Consider the following 6048-nt stretch of genomic DNA (forward strand, 5'->3'; position numbering starts at 1 on the left):
GCACCCGGCCCTGCCCAGCTTTGCTCACCTATCCCGGGCGTCTGGTGCGGAACCTTAGAGTAAGAAACATCACCGTGCACCTTGGCCAACGTGCGCGACTTGAACGAGCGCGCACTGGCCGAGGTGCACAACGATTTCACCTGGGTGCGCACGCAGCACCTCAGGCGCACCGGGGTGCGCGCACAACACCCGGGTTGCACCGTGGCCTGTGTGCTCGGGGCGCCTCGGGTGCGCGCTCGGTGTCGCCCCCCGCGCGCGCGGTAGTGCGGGCACCGCACCCCGGCCCGGCCCGGCCCCGACGAGAACGCAAACGGGCAAAAGGTTAATTCAAATAGCATTGCGACGCCCAGCGAAAAACTAAAAAAGGGTGCAACACCGGGACTTCCCGGGAGGTCACCCATCCCAGTACTACTCCGGCCCAAGCGCGCTTAACTGCGGAGTTCTGATGGGATCCAGTGCACTAACGCTGGTATGATCGCACCCGTTATGAGCTTGTCGCAGTGTGTACTTAGCAAACCGCAACCCACGTGCGAATCCACCCCGGCCACCCACCCCCGTCGAGGTGCACACCCTCCCTCGCGAAGTGCGCCCCGTTCGCCAAGTGTGACCCCTGCCCGGGTGCGCGCACCTTGCTAGGGCGTCGGGTGTGCACCCGGGTCGGCCTACGTGCGTGCACCTGGACGGGGCGTCGTGTGCGCACCCGACCCGCCCAAGTGCGTGCAGTGTCCCGTCTGCAACGCAGTGCCCACACACCACCTCGGGCGCAATGACCTGCGCTCACATGTGGGCCGAGTGCACCTTGGTACATGTTCGGGGCACCTCGGGTGCACGCTCGATCTTGCCCCGGTGCACCAAGGCGCTCGGTTTGCCCTGGGTGCGCACTTGGTGCAAGGTGGGCACCCAAAATAGGGATCAAGCACCAAAAACAAGTTTCGGGATGCAAAATGGGACCCAAGGACCACAAATGCGTTCCAAGACCCATGATGGGTCCACGAGAACAAAAATGTGTTCCGAGACTTAAGAAACAAATATTGGGTTTTAGGAGAAGAAACATGCTCTGATGCCCAAAACGAGAATCGACCCCGAAAAGGCCACAGGCCAAAAGTGGGATGCGAGACCAAAAAAAATGGGACCCGAGGACCAAAATTGGGTTCCCAGGTCGAAGACAGGGCAACCGGACAAGAAACGACCTCTAAGGCTCGAAATGAGTCCCGACGACTAAAACTTGACAAGAAGCACCCATCAGGCACCCAACTCGACACCCATGGGATGCCGACCCACCCGGGCTTCCACCTAGCACACCTTGGCACCCACCCACCCTCGCACCCAACCTCGCACCCAACTTAGCACCTTTGAACCCACATTGGCACTCACCCTGACCCTGGCACCTTGGAACCCACATTGGCACTCACCTTGACCCTGGCACCCACCTTTGCACTCACCTTGGGACCCACCCTGGCTCCCACCTCGGCACCCACCCAGACACCCACCTTGGTTCCTTGGCACCCACCTTGGATCCTTGGCACCCACCTTGGATCCTTGGCACCCACCCCGACACCCACCTTGGCTCCTTGACGCCCACCCCGACAACCACCCCGTGACCTACCCTGGCTAGGGTTGGTGCACACCCACCTTGGTGCCCACCTTGGCACCCACCCTATGACCCACCTTGGCACGCACCTTAGTACCCACCCTAGGACCCACCCCGTGACCCACCTTGGCCAGGGTGGGTGCCTTGGTGCGCACAACTTGCCTGGGCTGCACACCAGGGCGGGCTCAAGATGGCACCCGCGTTCCGTTTTTTTCACTATCTTTCAAAACGGAAATTTTAAAATCTCGTTTTTTTTTTTTTTTTGCCTTTTCTGGAAATTAGTGAAGGCAGCGCATCAAAGGTGCGCAATGCTGGTGCGAACCCGGGAGCGCTCCGATGTGTGCTCCAAGGTGCGGCGTGCACGAAGTCCGAGCCCGGTTTGCCCCGGGTGCGCACCTCGCGTGCACCTTCGCCGGGGTGAGCACCTTGGCTGGGTTGCGCGCCCTGGTGCGCACCAAGGAGCGCTCTGAAGTGTGCTCCAAGGTGCGGCGTGCACGAAGTCGGAGCCCGGTTTGCCCTGGGTGTGCACCTCGGGTGCACCTTCGCTGCGGTGGGCACCTTGGCTGGGTTGCGCACCTTGGTGGGCACCATGCAGTGCACGAAGTCGGAGCCCGGTTTGCCCCGGGCGCGCACCTCCGCCAGGGTGGGCACCTTGGTGCGCACAACTTGCCTGGGCTACGCACCAGGAAGGGCTCAAGATGGCACCCGCGTTCCATTTTTTTCACTATCTTTCAGAATGGAAATTTTAAAATATCGTTTTTTTTTGCCTTTTCTGGAAATTAGTGAAGGCAGCGCATCAAAGGTGCGCAACGCTGGTGCGAACCTGGGAGCGCTCCGATGTGTGCTCCAAGGTGCGGCGTGCATGAAGTCGGAGCCCGGTTTGCCCCGGGTGCGCCCTGGTGGGCACCATGGTGCGCACCAAGGAGGGCTCCGAAGTGTGCTCCAAGGTGCTGCGTGCACGTTGTCGGAGCCCGGTTTGCCCCGGGTGCGCACCTTGCATGCACCTTCGTCGGGGTGGGCACCTTGGCTGGGTTTGCCCCGGCTGCGCTCCAAAGCGGGGTTATTGGAGCACCGCCTCTTTTTTTGTCGGAGCGTTTGGTGGGGTTTCTCGAATTGGCTCTTCCCAGGCCCGGTTGCCACCCTGGCGTGCACGAAGTCGGAAGTAGGGTTAATTGCCCGGGTGCGCACCTTTGCCAGGGTGGGCACCTTACCTGGGCTGCGCACCAGGGCGGGCTCAAGATGGCACCCGCATTCCGTTTTTTTCACTATCTTTCAAAACGAAAATTTTAAAATCTCCTTTTTTTTTTGCCTTTTCTGGAAATTAGTGAAGGCAGCGCATCAAAGGTGCGCACCTCGCTGCCCACCTTGGTGTGCTCTGAGGTGCGCACCCGGGAGCGCTACGAAGTGTGCTCCAAGGTGCGGCGTGCACGTTGTCGGAGCCCGGTTTGCCCCGGGTGTGCAGCTCGCCTGCACCTTGGCCGGGGTGGGCACCTTGGCTGGGTTTGCCCAGGGTGCGCTCCGAAGCGGGGTTACTGGAGCGCCCCCTCTTTTTTTGTCAGAGCGTTTGGTGGGGTTTCTCGCATTGGCTCTTCCCAGGCCCGGTTGTTGGGTGCGCTCCCACCCTGGCGCGCGCGAAGTTGGAAGTTGGGTTAATTGCCCGGGCGCGCACCTTCGCCAGGGTGGGCACCTTGGTGCGCACACCTTGGCTGGGCTGCGCACCAGGGCGGGCTCAAGATGGCACCAGCATTCCCTTTTTCTCACTATCTTTCAAAACGGAAATTTTAAAATCTCATTTTCTTTTGCCTTTTATGGAAATTAGTGAAGGCATCGCATCAAAGGTGCGCACCTCGCTGCCCACCTTGGTGTGCTCCGAGGTGCCCACCACGGTGCGCAACGCCGGTGCGAACCCGGGAGCGCCCCGATGTGTGCTCCAAGGTGCGGCGTGCACGAAGTTGGACCCCGGTTTGCCCCGGGTGCGCACCTCGCGTGCACCTTGGTGCGCACACCTTGGCTGGGTTGCGCGGCCTGGTGGGCACCATGGTGCGCACCAAGGAGCGCTCCGAAGTGTGCTCCAAGGTGCGGCGTGCACGAAGTCGGAGCCCGGTTTGCCCCGGGTGCGCACCTCGCGTGCACCTTCGCCGGGGTGGGCACCTCGGCTGGGTTGCGCGCCCTGGTGCGCACCAAGGAGCGTTCCGAAGTGTGCTCCAAGGTGCGGCGTGCACGAAGTCGGAGCCCGGTTTGCCCCAGGTGCGCACCTTCGCCGCAGTGGGCACCCTAGTGCACACCATGACGTGCACGAAGTCGGAGCCCGGTTTGCCCCGGGTGCGCACCTCGCGTGCACCTTTGACGGGGTTGCGCGCCCTGGTGGGCACCATGGTGCGCACCAAGGAGCGCTCCGAAGTGTGCTCCAAGGTGCGGCGTGCACGAAGTCGGAGCCCGGTTTGCCCCGGGTGCGCACCTCGCGTGCACCTTCGGCGGGGTTGCGCGCCCTGGTGGGCACCATGGTGCGCACCAAGGAGCGCTCCGAAGTGTGCTCCAAGGTGCGGCGTGCACGAAGTCGGAGCCCGGTTTGCCCCGGGTGCGCACCTCGCGTGCACCTTCGCCGCGGTGGGCACCATGGCGTGCACGAAGTCGGAGCCCGGTTTGCCCCGGGTGCGCACCTCGCGTGCACCTTCGCCGGGGTGGGCACCTCGGCTGGGTTGCGCGCCCTGGTGCGCACCAAGGAGCGCTCCGAAGTGTGCTCCAAGGTGCGGCGTGCACAAAGTCGGAGCCCGGTTTGCCCCGGGTGCGCACCTCGCGTGCACCTTCGCCGCGGTGGGCACCATGGCGTGCACGAAGTCGAAGCCCGGTTTGCCCCGGGTGCGTACCTCGCGTGCACCTTCGCCGGGGTGGGCACCTCGGCTGGGTTGCGCGCCCTGGTGCGCACCAAGGAGCACTCCGAAGTGTGCTCCAAGGTGCGGCGTGCACGAAGACGGAGCCCGATTTGCCTCGGGTGCGCACCTCAAGTGCACCTTCGTCGCGGTGGGCACCTTGGCTGGGTTGGGCACCATTGAGCGCTCTAAAGTGTGCTCCAAGGTGCGCACCATGGCCCTCCAAGGTGCGCAGCATGGCGTGCACGAAGTCGGAGCCCGGTTTGCCCCGGGTGCGCACCTCGCGTGCACCTTCGCCAGGGTGGGCACCTCGGTGCGCACACCTTCTCAATGTTTTCTTGCCTTTTCTGGAAATTGGTGAAAGCAGCGCATCAAAGGTGCGCACCTCGGTGTGCTCCGAGGTGCGAACCCGAGAGCGCTCCAAGGTGCGCACGAAGTCGAAAGTCGGGTTAATTGCATTGTCTTCCCCGGGTGCGCTCCGAGGTGCGCAACATCGGTGCGCACCAAGGAGGGCTCCGAAGTGTGCTCCAAGGTGCGCACGATGGCGTGCACCTCTGGTGCGCACGATTCGGAGCTCGGTTTGCCCGGGGTGCGCACACCTTGGCTGGGTTGCGCACCTTTTGTGCGCTCCAAGGTGCGCACGAAGTCGGAGCTCGGTTTGCCCCGGGTGCGCACCTTCGCCAGGGTGCGCACCTTGATGCGCACGCCTTGGCTGGGCTGCGCACCTTGGTGGGCGCCATGGTGCGCACCTTTCGTGCGCTCCAAGGTGCGCACGAAGTCGGAGCTCGGTTTGCCCCGGGTGCGCACCTTGGTGGGCGCCATGGTGCACTCCGAGGTGCCCAAGATTGGTGCGCACCAAGGAGCGCTCCGAAGTGCGCTCCAAGGTGCGCAGGTGCGCGCGAAGTCGAAAGTTGGGTTAATTGTCCGGTTTGCCTCGGGTGCGCACCTTGTGTGCACCTTCGCCAGGGTGGGCGCCTTGGTGCGCACACTTTGGCTGGGCTGCGCACCCGGGCGCGCACACCTTGGCACCCGCGTTTCCTTCATTTTAAATTTTTTTTTTTTACAATCTCTCAAGTGGGAAATTCTATAATCTCAACTTTTTTTGCCTTTTCAGGAAACTTTTGAATGGAGCGCATCATTGGTGTGCTCCGAAGTGTGCTCCAAGGTGCGCACCTCTGGTGTGCTCCAAAGCTCTCTCCAGCTGCGTGCACCTGCCCCGGCCGCGCACTCGGCCCCGCCCAGCTTCGCTCACCTGTCCCGGGCGTCTGGTGCGGAACCTTAGAGTAAGAAACATCACCGTGCACCTTGGCCAACGTGCGCGACTCGATCGAGCGCGCACTGGCCGAGGTGCACACCGATTTCACCTGGGTGCGCGCCCAGCACCTCGGGCGCACCGGGGTGCACGCACAACGCCCGGGTTGCACCGTGGCCTGTGTGCTCGGGGCGCCTCGGGTGCGCGCTCGGTGTCGCCCCCGCGCGCGCGGTAGTGCGGGCACCGCACTCCGGCCCGGCCCGGCCCCGACGAGAACGCAAACGGGCAAAAGGTTAATTCAAATAGCATTGCGACGCCCGGCGAAAAACTAAAAA

General features: G+C 63.0%; 1 non-coding gene across 1 annotated transcript; it reads right to left on the minus strand.

Annotated features, from left to right (window-relative positions):
- Positions 1-364: 364 nt before the first annotated feature.
- LOC131873784 (5S ribosomal RNA) lies at positions 365-483 on the minus strand. Its single transcript, XR_009371688.1, has one exon. It is a non-coding gene; the product is annotated as a 5S ribosomal RNA (ribosomal RNA).
- Positions 484-6048: the final 5565 nt, after the last annotated feature.

Source organism: Cryptomeria japonica, chromosome 2 (genome assembly GCF_030272615.1).
Source record: "Cryptomeria japonica chromosome 2, Sugi_1.0, whole genome shotgun sequence".
NCBI lineage: Eukaryota > Viridiplantae > Streptophyta > Pinopsida > Cupressales > Cupressaceae > Cryptomeria > Cryptomeria japonica.